A 15492-nucleotide genomic window follows, 5' to 3' on the forward strand; every position below is an offset into this window, starting at 1 on the left:
CAGTTTAAGTAATTAAACTAAACTCCCTTTTCAGTCATGGTAATAAGTTATTGTTGTTCTCACATATACAATATATATATATATATATATATATATATATATATATATATCTTGTATGTGACCAAGACCGGAAGAGTCACTATTTGTAGGCCAGGTGATTACTTGGAGTGGTTTTGTTGAGAGGCAAGCAAAATAAATTGGATAGAACTCTTATAACTATAACAAGATACGGTGTGTATACTTCCTTTCCTATACAATCTGGATATATTATACAGGGTGGTAAAAAAGTCCCTGGACAGTTAAATATTAAAAGAAATAATGCAGATAGAGCTACAATACTTGGTACAAAGTTACAGGGCATAAAACCATATTTTAACACATATTCAGTGATCCAATAACTCTTCAGGGGGACGGCCCACAAGGAGTCGGAAGAAAATCTTAAAAGGAAGCATAGGTCAATATGCACATCAAATTAAAGGTCTTCTTTAGTAGAATACAATGCCGCAAACCGCACTTCAAAAGGTTGATCCTGCGCATAATGGCAGATGTTCAAAGATTTCTTGAATCCGCCATTTTGAATCTTTGAACGACTGCCATTTTTTACTCAGGCATTCTTTTGAGCTTGAATTTACGGCATCGTAATCTACTAGTGAAGACCTTTAATTTGATGTGCATATCGACCTATGCTTACGTTAACAATTTTCTTCCGATTCCTAGGGCTGTGCCCCCTGAGGATAAAGCGTATAATAGCAATGTAAATTAAATGAATCTTTGAACAACTGTCATTTTGTGCAGGGTCAACCTTTTGAAGTGCGGTTTGTGGCATTGTATTCTACTAAAAAAGACCTTTAATTTGATGTGCATATTGACCTATGCTTCCATTTAAGATTTTCTTCCGACTCCTTGTGGGCCGTCCCCCTGAAGAGTTATTGGATCACTGAATATGTGTTAAAATAGAGTTTTATGCCCTGTAACTTTGTACCAAGTATTGTAGCTCTATCTGCATTATTTTTTAAAATATTTAACTGTCCAGGGACTTTTTTACCACCCTGTATAACACCGTATCCGGTCCAAAAACATATATAATTACCCTTTGAATTAGGAATGTACAAAACAATTTATATTAATTTATACATTTTATGATAAAATTGGTAATATTTTTTTTTTATTGCGGTTGTTACCTTTGTAATTCGTCATACTTTATTTACTAATGACAAACTTGTTTACAGTTGTAAGGGGTAAAGCAGCGAACCTATCGGGTTTTGAAGCAACTACTATCGACCATCAAGGCGCTACTGAGCCCAGTGAATGTTTTTGTACGTACTTTCGGGAGGATTACAGAAATTAATTTAATATTGTCCATGCAAAAAAAATAGCTTTTACACAAATTCTTAAATGTATAGTAAGAGGTGTTAAGTGTAGTTATTGGAATAACTACCATCTCCTCATTTTTAGACTCCACTGTACATGTTAGCCAATACAATATGCTTGGAAGAAATCATAATACAATAGTAAAATCCTTGTTATACAGTAAATATTGGCTTGAAAATATAAAATTCAATGTTTTCAATTATCAGTTAACAATATTAAAATACTAAACGAAATTGAATTAATTTATAAAATAGCCTATACTCTGTATATTTTCCACTTCAAAAACATATAATGTATAATACAATATATTTTTTAGTTACCACGTTTTGCATTTCATATCTGCAGTCACTGCAGTTGTTGACATACATAGTTATGTTTTAAAGTTGTTAATGTTTTTGGAAATCGTGAAATCACGTCAGTTCCAATCATCCACATTTCACTTGGATGATAAGCAACACCCAATTATTAACTTTCCTGCAATAAAGTTGCAGGTTATACCTGGACAATATAAATACATGAGACGGAGCAACAACATTAGTTTGGCTGTGGAAGATGGTGTTATTAAAGTTTTGAGAATTCTCTACCAACCCCTCATATGACAAATCATGTGTTTCTGACTTGAGTTTCAAAACTGAATCTAGTTACGTAACATAACATTGTGTCTGTGATCAGATTATCAAAACAATCCAACGAGTATCTGTATGATAGAGAATGACTGTCATCACAATTACATTACATATTCCTAAAGACTAAGTTTATTTATGTATTATTATCTTAAGTTAAATATTTATTGGTAAAATAACATGAATTTACATTTATTATATTTTTAATGCTTATTCCGACAGTTTGAACGCTCGAAACTCGAAAATATGTCGTATTAAAATGTTATTTACTAACCTAATTCTAACATTTATTTTTGTGAACGTGTTCTAATTAAGGAAATTTAAAGTAACACAGTATCACGAATACTAGAAAAATACCGGTATAAATCATAAACATAAACAAATGACGTTGTTGGCCCGAATCCTATACTAATAGCATTGAACATATGTTTTGGCAGTTCCATTTAAGCAATGTTAAATTATGTTTATTTTCGGGCCAAAAACTTCATTTGTTTATGTTTATGATCCATACCGGTTTTTTTCTAGTAATCGTACACAGTATTCATCAGAGTTCTGTGAAATCGGTTTCGCTAACTACAGCTGCTTTATTTATTTCATGTCAGTACACAAGCAATCCCGCAACCGTGTTCACAACTTTTAATTTAATATATTATTTATCTAAAAGGGACACATTTTTTTGCACTTATTTAAGAAATAGGACACGTAAGTTATACTTTTATATCTTTTTCGAAAAAGAAAATGCGGAACCACCGTCGGGGAAATAATTGTATTGTCAAGAAATCGAGTCGTAACATTCCTCGTGTACAACATCTAAATTATACATTTGTTAAAAAATCCATTTCCTTTTTAATACAGATTATTTATTAAACTGATTATTTAAAGTTCCACGAGATTAAAATATGATTCCATTTACGAGGGAAATACAAGAAGAACGAAGCGTATAATAGACGAAACTTGACGCATTAAAACTTGAAGAAATCTTCAACAAAAGACTCTTCTTTAACTTTTTCCTAGGTAATAGCATTTTGATTACAATTTTTTTTTACAGTAATTTATAACTTTACATTGATATTTAGTCGAAACAACTAATGCTTTTTATGAAAGCGAAGTTGCCTTGAATATAAAATCTTTCTAATAGAGCTTATTTTTATAAAAAATAATCATGTATGAAGGGGGTTTGCGTTTGCTATGGAAAGGAAGTCTACATAAAATCCCTAAAATTATTCTATTGTAAACCCACGTTATTGTATGAATGTTAAAGTTTTAAAATCTAACTACTATATAAGTTATGGAAATAAATATTTTAAGTTCAATAAATTCGTAAGTAAATATTGAAGTTAGCTACAGTTTTAATTTCATTTATATCCAAACCTTGTCAATCACTTAAACAATGAAGACTATTATTAACAGCAATTAACTTAAGTTTAAAATTTTGTTTACTAAATAACTTCTTAATCGGCATCATACGTGTAAAATTAATTAATGAATTACGTGTGTTAAATTAATTATTAAATTACGTGTTTTATTTTTTTTTACGAAATGGTTTGGTTTCCTATTAACATATTAAAACGTGCATACAAAACTTCATTATTGTAAATAAAAAACATTGCAATAAATCCACTTAAAAGCAGGGCACTATACCTTGGCTGTAATATTTTTAGTTAAAAAAAATACTTCAAAACGATTTTCCCCACACCCCCCTTACAAAAAATTATTTTATTTGTTACCCAAAAACTTTTTACCATTTGTATTTCCCTACGCTGTAGAAATATAGTGAAGGTTCTTAATTACTCAAGACCGACAGCCTTGTCAATTATCTAACTACCTTATCTTTTCTTGGCAATCCTACAAACAACAAAGTTTTGATCTTACCTATCTTATTAGTTCAACAGATAATTCATTGCACTTCCTCTTCATAACTATTAGTGTCTAACAGAAACTTGAAAGAATAAAACCTTCAAGCCTTCAAATGTTACATCATAAAATCGTATTGTAATCAAAATTAAATATTCGAATTTAAGCCAAAAGTTAATTTACTCATTAAAATATTTACTAGAGAAGGTAGGTTAGACCATTTTAAATAATGTTTAGCTGATTACACCGTTCTCCATAAATTCCTCCTAACAGTCTATAAAAGAAAGCTTCTAATTGATACATGATATTTTTACCTAGGTTACTTTACCGATCTAAATTGAACCTTTTATGAATTTTTAGAAAGACAATTTAGCTTGATTGAAATCAAAGGTATTAAATGAGACATTATATCTTAGTCAACACACGGATATGGCTTTATTAAACACTAAAAGGGTTAAATTCGTTTCATGTATCATGTTCAATGCGATTAGCACTCGAGGAATTAGGTCAATCCAAACAGCCGACCTGTTACCCACCTGGTTAGAAAATTGACTATCTAATATAAAAAGTACATAAAAATATGTTTACAGTGATAGATTCCCGGTTGTTAAACGTACCTATAACGATGATACATAACGATATAGTTTATTTAAAAAAAGGCTTGATCTAATTTACAACTAGTATTACTTTGGGATTGGAATGTTCGAAAAAGGACATAAACAAAAAGTATTGGAGGTTAAAAGCAGGAGTAATTTAAGCAGGAAATATTTCCTAGTATTTTTCATTCATATGTGACATTATACATCCTATGTAATAAGTTTGTTGACTTATATTACCATACCCTGAGTCTTACAACAATTAAATTACTAAATATTTTCACAATTGCTAGTAAAACTATAATTTAAGATCGTGTAAATATCATGGTGTAGAACGAAAAGTAAATGCGAGCGACATATTTGTCATAAAAAATAGTACGGAAATATACGTATTACAAAGAGGGCAAATATTATCAATTCTGATTTAAATTCAAATATATTTTCTCGGTTTAAGTGACAATTTATAAAATAACCCTACACATTACATGAGCTGTCATAAACAATACTAGCCAAAGAGGTATACAATTTACTAGGGTTCTCTTAATAAATCTTTTTCTGATACTAGAAACCTTCCTGTAGAATTTACAATTTATGGCGTGATATACCCACAGAGGAAAGCTGTGTTACAAAATATTTTGCTAGGTGAAGAATATAAACCACAATCAAAATTCAGTTGAAATGTACTTTATATGAAAATGTGCGTAATATAAGTATTTTATAGCAACTAGTTCCAAAGAATACAACAATAACATGTAAGCTATATTCAAGTAGATGTAATTGCTATTGAAAATCGTTTTCCCGAGCAAGGCATAACAGTAGGCAGGCGGGGTTGGCTATGTCCCAAAGGGGAGTTGTAAAGTTATGAAGCGTGGGATGGAATCTCCCAGAACGTGACCCGTAAATGAACAAGTGAACCGCCATCATTTTAACAGGTTAAAGATGTATTAAGAAGACACCTTTTCGTGTGCAAGCATAATGCTTTTTTTAATAAAGATAAAATAATCCATTTTCATCGAAAACATAATTTTCCAACAAAGAAATTCCAACCGGCTGGTTTATTTCCATGTACCTTAGAACTCTCTATGATGTTAAGCAGCTAATGTACATTTCTTATAGCTAATATTTGTTTAGTATACTCACATTATATAGGGGGTCTGGGATGGATAATTGACATACCTGTAACATACATTGTTTCCTTAAATTGTGTTGGTATTGAAAGAAACCAATAAAGGTCAAAATTGCAGCATTCCTTATTAAAATAATTTGTCTAACTAGTTTTGGCAAATCATTCAACCAACTCAGCAACCATTTAAGATAGGTTATTGAATTTTAAGTCAGTTTTCTAAGCTAGATATCAATACAGGGGCGAGTTTACAAATGGATTGAGATGACTTGTTTAGATGTGTCTGTTAACTGACTAATAATCAGCTGGTAAATCAGCTGTTTGTTTAACCAAGATTATTGATAGATGTGTGTGGAAAAAAAAACTTACTTCTCTTCAGATTGAACTGGTGACCTACTGATCATCTGATTGCAAGCGAATGGTATAATTTATTCTTACAGCACACAACGTAAATTTAATTTTTTAATTGCATTATTGATTTTTATTTTAAAATATTTATGTTAGTTTTTTAAACTTTTTTAGTTAATGGATCATCTCTAAATAACTAAAAATTGTTTTTTAACTTTCCCTGATTTTCCCATTGCATGTAAGGATGAAGTTGAAATATTGGCTTTAATATTATGAAGTTTAATATTATATCTTTGACGAGTGTAGTTGGGTCAACAGACATACCGGAATTCAAACAATATTCAACTCAAAACAAAGTGTGATCCAACTGTTCTTAGCTGGGTTTAACATAAAAAAGAAAATAAACTGTTTATTAGGGCAATTTATTACTTATACTAACGCGACTGGTGAAACATTAACTCCAATTCAATGACAAATAATCTGTTTCACAGAATATCCGTAATTCTTTTTTTTATTTTGATACAAAAACACTTTTATCACTCAATAATCTGTTTTAAGCTTGATCTTGCTCAAATAGACTTAATTAATCGATTATCTACGAATATATTATAAACAAATATTGACTTAAATGATAATATTGCATTGACATTCTTTGGAATTTGTAAATGAGTATTATACAGAGAGTAGGATGTCATTCAGGAACGTTGAAAAGTTGGAACTGACGGAAACAGCTGACGCCCTCACGTGTTTTTGTATCATGAACAATAAATAAGCGAAAAAGTAAGCAATAGGCCTAATACCTTACTCGTCACTCGTCTTTTTTCACAAATTTATCATTTATTATACAGGGCGTCCCTGAACTCTTATGTTAACTCTCTGACCGTTTAAGGTATCATTCTTGGACTATATAGACAAACTATATTATCAAGTCACACAATTTTGTTTACTCAAAAATTACCCTTTTAAAAATGTGTGTGTATAGGTGTACTAGCACCTATTAGCACCAGACGTTTACAAAATATATTTTTCTTTATTTTCTATTATTTTATTAAGTTTATAATTGATAATTCTGTATAGACATTATTTGTTTAATTAAAGTAATAGGTAGATTTATCATTTTTTTACATAACTAAAAAAATACGTTAAATTAAATCATCTACCTTTGCTCTTTCTTGGTGTGATGTTCAAACTCTTTCTTTTGAAAAAAGACATTTTAAACCACTGCACTGAATAGGCTACTTATTAAATCTGCACAAAACCATCATTATTATTAAAATATAATCACACATTCAAAAACCAACTTTACGTTTTGTACTAACAACCACAAGCAAGTATAAACATTCTTTTGTCCAAGCAAAAACTTAGTTACGACCAATTTATTTCTTACTAGTAAAAAAAAAAAACGAAAACAACATAACATAGCTTCGTTTTTAAGTAATTTACGAAGAAGATGGAAACAGACTAGCGCAAAGTGGGATGATGTGAATAATATAGTGATAACAGTCAGGTGGGACACAACTAAGCTCTCAGTCGTTGATAACACATATTGTTACCGATAACACTTTGTGTGTGAAATATACAGTCGAGACAAAAACTCTGATCGTGTACGTTCCAGCCTTCAATAGTATTTGCATTTTAAACTCAGGAGACAAGTTGGTTCGTTGGTTATGAAGTGTAAAATTAACGTGTATATTTTAAATTGATTACTGGTGAAAATGTAAGTAGTTTTTTTTTTTCATAGAGACTATTGAGCTTAGATATTGCAATACTTCAATCCCATTGGAACATCTGTACATAGGCAATATAATCAAGTGATCTGTGATCTGACGCTATTAGTACGTTTTATTAGGAAGAATCGAGCGTAGTGTACTTCACCCGATGACGTCATTGCTCATTTTCAGGCGCATCATGTCAAACAATGTATTCCTTGAATGTTTACTCTTTTATTCAGTAGATTACCTGGTTGTCACTTTACTCATATATCGTTATTACATTTAAGTATGGACATTAAATAGCTTTTTCACCACACTATGATGTTTTGGATGTATTACATACGTTAATTGGGGGCTGAAAGTTATTTAATTCTTTTTTGTCTATGATTAAACACACCATGAAGTTGTGGAAATACCCATGGGAAATTGATAAGACTGAAGATTCTTATTTTGATTTCAACCAAAATACATAAGAAGCTAATATGACTTAAAATTTACGTTTTTAAGCAGAAACTCAATGTTGTATACAAAACTGTAACCATGCTAGTAAGGTCACCTGCCTCGGCCTATATTGTGGAGGGACATCAATAATTCCACAACATCATCGATGTCACGACCGAGGTAATATGGCTTGTCATGGGCGACATACGAGACATAGACATTTAATGAGTATTGGCGACACATTCTATGCTCAGAAAATGGTGAGAAACGTTGAGTTATTATACATCGATGTGAGAAACAGGCTCAAGGTTAAGTTCTCTACAAACAATTTCACGCTGATTATTATTCTATAGTTCGGACGCTTAGAAAACGACCTGCGCGCTAATGCTAAACCAATGCTGGAGGAGGTCGTTTTCTAAGCGGCCGACCTATGGTTATTAATTTAGTGTATTTGAAGATAATGGAGCTATATTTTATTTTAATATTAGCATGACTTAAAAAGTACTGTAGAGCTTCTCACGGGAGGTAATCTACAAGGTAAAAAATCTACTTAGATCTGTGACGCCCAAAGTAAGTAAGAAAGAATGTGAACTTCTATCTAGAGCAATCAAGTAGCAAGTAGTTTACCAATATTCATCATTTGTAAAACGCACTATTCGTGGTTAATATAGGCATAGTTAAAATTTCAACTTTCATTGGGTTTTTACCGATAGTATTGGGAAGTGATAAAATAACTCCTTTGAAAATAGTCTTTGAACATCATGTTTTCTTTTGTAAACGAAAAACATTTTTAGCTTCAGCTGTATCTACAGCTCCGTCTACCTTTTTCCCTAGCGAATGACTGTAAATCTAAGTTAAGCTTCACACTTTACAGCCTGAAGTGTACATTGAATCTTGGGCAACATTGAGACGTGCCTCGCATCTTAGAGAGTTAACTAACCTCCACCTTAACTTAACCCTCCATTGTGGGCAGATATAACTTGTATATAACTCAATAACTCATAAGATAGACAAACTGACAACATACATCAGCCAAGTCAAAACACACATTTTAATATTTAAACAATTAAATGAAGATTGGTTGCCAGTGTATACAACAAGCAACATGCTACACCTAATTACTTACCAAATTACACCTTAATTATTTGATTTGTTATTTAATATAATAATCGTTCAAAACTCTTTCACCTCATTAAATTTATCATAGAAAGCTTCTTTTGCACAAATGGACTGTTATAACTGCCCTCTAACTTATGTTAGCTTTTTATAAAAACCAATGTTAAACTTTTTTAAAACATACATACATCATGAGGAAAATATCTAAATATGTTTTCCTTAGAGATAATAAAGGTTGTGTAGTAGCAAAGAAAACAAATACACGTATTACATCTTGAGACAAATTGCTTGACCATCCATCAAGAGGTGTAACATAAGTGACTATGAAATGAAACACAGAACTTCGTCCTGCAATATGTATTTTTATACTCAAATACTTTTTGAAATCCCTACTCGACTTATAGTAGTGATTCATAGAATCCTTACCATCTAAGTTTAAATGGTTGAGTGGCAATTGATTCAAGAAGAAAAGAAATCATTTTGATTTAACGTGTTATGGAAAGGTTGGAATTAATCTGGAACTGGGTACACTAAAATTTAATTAATGAAAAACATGACTCGATCGCCATTTAACTTTACCTGTTATCATCAACTACAAGAGCTATTGTTGTCGTTGATTTCATACAATAAACTATTTATAAATCTTATCTGAGTGATTACTGTACTCTAATAATGTGTGAAAATCTTTTAAATACTACTTTTATTTTGAGGTTAGTATTTGAGGTAATATATTGAATAACTACACCCTTATACAAATTAAAACCCATATTAAACCCGGTTTAGTACATTTTAAATGCTATGTTTGTATGATGATGTTGTATGATGATATTGTTGTGTTGTGGTTGTGTTTGTGTTTGTATGATGATTTTGTATGTGCTATGTTTTGTTGCTATGTTTGTTGAATCGAAACCAATAGGATTTCTATTATGTTCTTATTTGATTTACAAATACTTGTAATACTTTCTTGGTTGATTTAATTTATTAAATCTGTTGAGGTTTTTATCTATTATGAATGTACTCTGTTAAATAGATACTCCCACTTGATCCCCGCACATCCCTTGCTATTATTATTTGACCTCACAAAACCAATATCCGGCTCCTACCCAGTGACTTGTTTTTATCGAAACCCAACGAGCTTCCGTTGCTTTGGGCAAGACAATTTGTCTTCGGAAAATACTCTATTAAATAATCTTAACATTATTACTTAATTCATTTACTAACTGATGATTGTACAAAACTATGCACCATAATCTTATAGTCTTAACTGACTAATAAGATTCTAATTGGCTATTAACTATCGAAAGAATTAACTATGGAAACATAGCAATTATTATTAACAAAATAATGTAATTATAAAATGAAAAGTAGAAGGTTTTCGCGAATAAAACTCCAAGGCTGTTCTAAGGCTAACTTCATAAATAAATGCTGCTAAGAAACATCTTTAGTTGTAAAAGCTCACCAATTAATTTATCCTTTTACAAATTAATTTAATTACGTGTAGTGGGTAAATTGAAGGTATATACATTTTAATTAATTCAGGAGCCATGTTCTTAAAAAAAATAGTAACATACAATGACTATTTGCATGAGTTGGATGACCATTAAAGTAAAATAATATAAATGTTTGGAACTAATTCGCAATAATATATTCTAGCAATACTAAATTTTAATTTTAATATTTACATTTTCGCTTTTTCTCGTTTAAATCACTAATCCAATCTATATGCATACGATATGTGATTTATCATTTGAGTTCACTTGGTGAGAAAAATGGATTTTGTGATATACTTTTTAGAAAACACAGTAGTAGTTAACTCTTGATTGTAAGGATACAAATAGGTATCATTATTAAAAATTAATTATCATTAATATAATCTGATTAAGATAATATATCTCAATTCAGATCAGTTTTTTCATATATCTTTGTTATTTATACCTATCAATTATTTATTGATTTATTAATTTTAGCCTGTGTTCAAAATAGTTTTACAGCATTTTATTTTTGCTGATAACGATTTTACATACAGTACTGGTTATAGTTATTCTTTGCTTGCTCTAAGTATCGATGTTTGTTTAGCAAACTTCTTGAGTAATTAATTTTTTAGAAATACTTCAATAAACTTAAACAATCATGAGAACTTTTTTTTATATGAGCTATAAAAGATTTAAAACCATTTCCAGTGTGAATATAAACACAGAGAGGCACGTGATTTAATGTAATTAACCAAATGGAGTGCAAATGATTGTTATTTTGGGTACGTCACTGACAAAATGTACTGCTTTTGAAAGCCATCTCGATGACAAAACGTTTTTGTTATCGAGTATCTGATTAACAAACATACATTATCCGATTTTATGTAATATTTTTAATTTGTATAAAATAATATAATTTACGATTCAGCCAAGTTGGTGGTTTTTTTTACATAGTCAGTGGTTTGATGAAGAAGTTAGTTTTATAGCTATGAAATTAGTTGAAAATCCAATAACTAGACTTCTCCCGAGAATTGAATTCAATTTGTGTTTAATCAATTTTTAACGTCATCGTCGAAAGTTTACTTTGATAAGATCCTATCAGAATGAGGAAATTATGCAGTCGTATAGCATGGAAATTGAGTTTATTTGATCCGTATAAACTGGATTTGCATAATGTCGTGTATAAAATATGATACTTTGGCACTCGTAATACTAGTATTAGAGTTTTTAACTCTCTAGAAGTTGTACTTTACAGTGAGGTATATATTTAAACTTAACTATAACATACAAATCTAGCCAAAAACCCTTTTTATTCTGCCTAAAGTGTCGAAATGTTTTTTTTTTATACCTGGCACTTCAAAATACGCATTTTATTGGTTTGGATACGAAATTTTCAAACAATAAATCGTTAAACATATTACATACTATATGTTTACTAATGTTGCTGTGTACACATACTTGTAAATGTCAAATGATATTAAAAACAATGTATTTGTATTTGAGGTGAACCGTATCGATCAACATTGCTCTCTAAGGCTTCTCTAACAACACCTGTGTTAATGTTACACAAACAGTAGGATGTTTTTCTTTCTTTTTCTTACAATAATCCAGCTTTCTGTTTAGCGTAGAGTTGTAGGAGTAATGATTCTGTATTTTTTCTAACAGTTGATAACAATTATACGTTTTTTGGGCTTCAACCTAATTTCCAAAGTTGAAAAGGATGATATAAAACACTTTTGGATTAAAACAAATCAAATTTGCTTAAAACCCGCTAAGGAAATCTTTAGCAAACCACGAATCATTTTTCATAACGGTATCACTTACGTACATACAGGAAATCGGCTAAATCAGAATTTGTTTACCTACAACAGAAATAAACTGATTAAACTGGGTCTAACTACCTTGTCTTACTAAATATCTAAAAATTTTTTTTTCATAATTATGAGTACAAGGAAACAAATCAACAATATAAGATTTAGTGGACTGGGACGTATTACCAAAATATAGTAACCATATTACTCTATTGACTGTTATATTACTCTACTATTCTGTAGACTTAAACTATAATAAGTTGTAAGGGCTAACTGTATGTTGAAAACTATTTGATCAGTTGGAAAAGAAAATGGATTAATTGGATTGTAACAAACTGCAAGATATTACGAGAAGATGCTGTTTAAATCCTAAGGCAAGTGCAGGATTTTTCATTGGTTAGTATCATTTAAATCTTTAATAAAGGGATGTGATATTCTCATGCAAAATACTAATCTCTACATTTTTGCATCGTCAATGAGAGTCTTACAAGTAAAAATAACACTTTAAATTATCACTGGAATAAAAGAAATAGTGATTTAGTAAATTACGTTTACGTAAATTGTATTCAGCAAAAGAATACTTGTCAACGCAACGAAAATTGTATCAAAATGGTCAGGAGAGTTAACAGGATTAGTGCAGTGACCTCGCAAAGAACGGATGTAGGATTTGCTCTGAAAGCTCAGAAATCCTCTTATGTGATATTGGCACCCGATTTTATTTTGACTTGTGAATAACCATTTAATTGTATAGATTACTGTACGAATCAAGACAATAAGGGACTGTTTAAATTTATTGTGCAATTCAGGACTTCAACCTTCGTCAAACTCATTACTAAATATAATTCTTAAACTATAATGCAGTACTTTCATCTACCTTATAGTTTAACCATTCGGCCATGGAGGGAGATGATTCTCAATAGCAGTTCAATTAGTCAGTAACGTACTCAAAATGACAAGCATCTGCACTGCATTTTGTTAATGGCATGAGAATAACAAACATGGGACTCTTTATATTAATAATCACACTAATATAGATTATAATTTCCCTAGTCTCGTATTTTAAAGTCCGTTCACATATTTGATAAACGTTTATCCGGCATAATTTCAAATCAATAAATTGGACAAGTATATAGTAGTTATAGCCTTTATTAAATAATCTAATTGAGTAATTATTAAAATTAACGTTATATCAATAATTATATAGTAGGATTATAAATTAAATTCTACACTATGTAAACAGTTATGACATTTAATAAATTGGCTGTAGCCTATAATTATCCTCACTCAATAGAGAAATTTATTGACTTGTCATTTGATAATCATACACCTACATTTATGTAATTTTATAATATTAGCAATATTAGTTATTCATAAGAGTCCCTGTTTTTCATTATCAGTAGAATACCCATTCGTTTCACCATGTGCAGCAAACCTTTCATTTTATGCAGAATACATTAAGTCTGGCAGTTCTGAAGTAACCTAATGGAAGTAATATAAATGTCTTTGTTCAGAAGTACCTATAAAAACTATAGTTGCAGCTAAACCAACACAAGGGACATTTCTGCTTAATCGACTACATTCAGTAACAGAACATTGCAATTAAATCAGATAATTGGATTCCATAATTATTACAATGTTCAACACAGATTGTTTGAGTGATTATTTATCGGCAAATAAAATATTCTGCCTTATAAAAAACACATAAATGTTTTCCCTAATTCTAAATTCATCATCTATTTTACAGCTATGTTTACCGAAATATTTTTTACAAAATCATATTATAATGCCTTTCCTATAAATTGTTGAAGCTTTATAATATTTTTTTATCTCTTAGGCGTGTGCACTATTTGTTGCAAAGTCAGAATCTTTAGTCGGAAAACAAATAAATAGTTTTAAAGAGCTATTTAATGATTAAATAACTAGCTTTAAATTTTTTAATTCAAGGATACGACATGACTAAGGGTAAAAGTTACCTTCCTACCCTCTTTAATCAAGAGACTACCCAGCTTTAATGATATTTACTGATTACAGGGCCCGGGTTATCAACTGCACCTTACCTTGGAGACTATCTTGAGTTCCTCTTTGAGAATTTTTATTTCAGACCTTATATGATACTTAAATAAACTCTGAACTCACTTATGAGTTAAGTGGTCGTTAAAATAAACTTTAGTCATAACTTTCAATGGATTTTCATATTGTAAAATATGTATTTTAAGATGCAATGAACGAATTTAAAAAAGGAGACCAAGTAGTTTCTGAAACACCCTATATGTTGGATGTATACAGTAAACACCGATCAATAAGTCTAAAATGATATATATATATATATATATATATATATATATATATATATCGGAATTTATTAGACAATTCATGTTTTATCATTTACTAATTGTCCTCATATTATGCTAGTAACAAGTTATTCGTCATTGAGTGTGGGACAAAAAACTGCTAAAACCCTTTACACAACTAAAAACTTGTATAGTTTGCCCTAAAAATCCAAACCTTTATAGAAAGTCAGTATGAAATTAATAAAACAAACATTATTTTATTTAGCAACTAGCAGAGTACCCGTCCTTCGTACGGGGTTGGCATATAAGTATAAAATGCTTATTGCAGTTATGGGTGAGGACATGGTTTAAGAAAGTTTGGTTCTTTTGTTCTACCACTGCCCCTGAACCATAGAAAAAAGTAAAGGTCTCATTGTGTACCACAGCTTTTTGTGGCTAGTTGGTTCAAATTAGCTGTTGTCATAAATGCAAAAAAATAATAGTGCTGCACCCTGTAATTATGTAACTGAAAGAATCCTATTATAATGAAATGACATTAGCGTATGGTTTGACAGCTCCATTTAAGTAATGTTAAATAATGTTTACATTCAGGATAGTAACATCATTATTTTAAACATGATCCTTACCCTCTCTGTTCTAATATTCATGCAGTATTTAAATGAATGTTTGAACCAGCTGTATGGGATTGTGAAATCCAAATTAATTTGACAGTTAGTACTGCTTGTTTACATTTT

General features: G+C 30.3%; 1 protein-coding gene across 4 annotated transcripts in view; it reads right to left on the reverse strand.

Annotated features, from left to right (window-relative positions):
• LOC128996390 (multiple C2 and transmembrane domain-containing protein-like) overlaps positions 1 to 15492 on the reverse strand; it is a 212982-nt gene that overhangs the window by 145219 nt on the left and 52271 nt on the right. The window lies entirely within an intron of this gene.

Source organism: Macrosteles quadrilineatus, unplaced genomic scaffold (genome assembly GCF_028750875.1).
Source record: "Macrosteles quadrilineatus isolate MER2022 unplaced genomic scaffold, UCM_ALF_1.0 Scaffold_6__1_contigs__length_79288215, whole genome shotgun sequence".
Classification (NCBI taxonomy): domain Eukaryota; kingdom Metazoa; phylum Arthropoda; class Insecta; order Hemiptera; family Cicadellidae; genus Macrosteles; species Macrosteles quadrilineatus.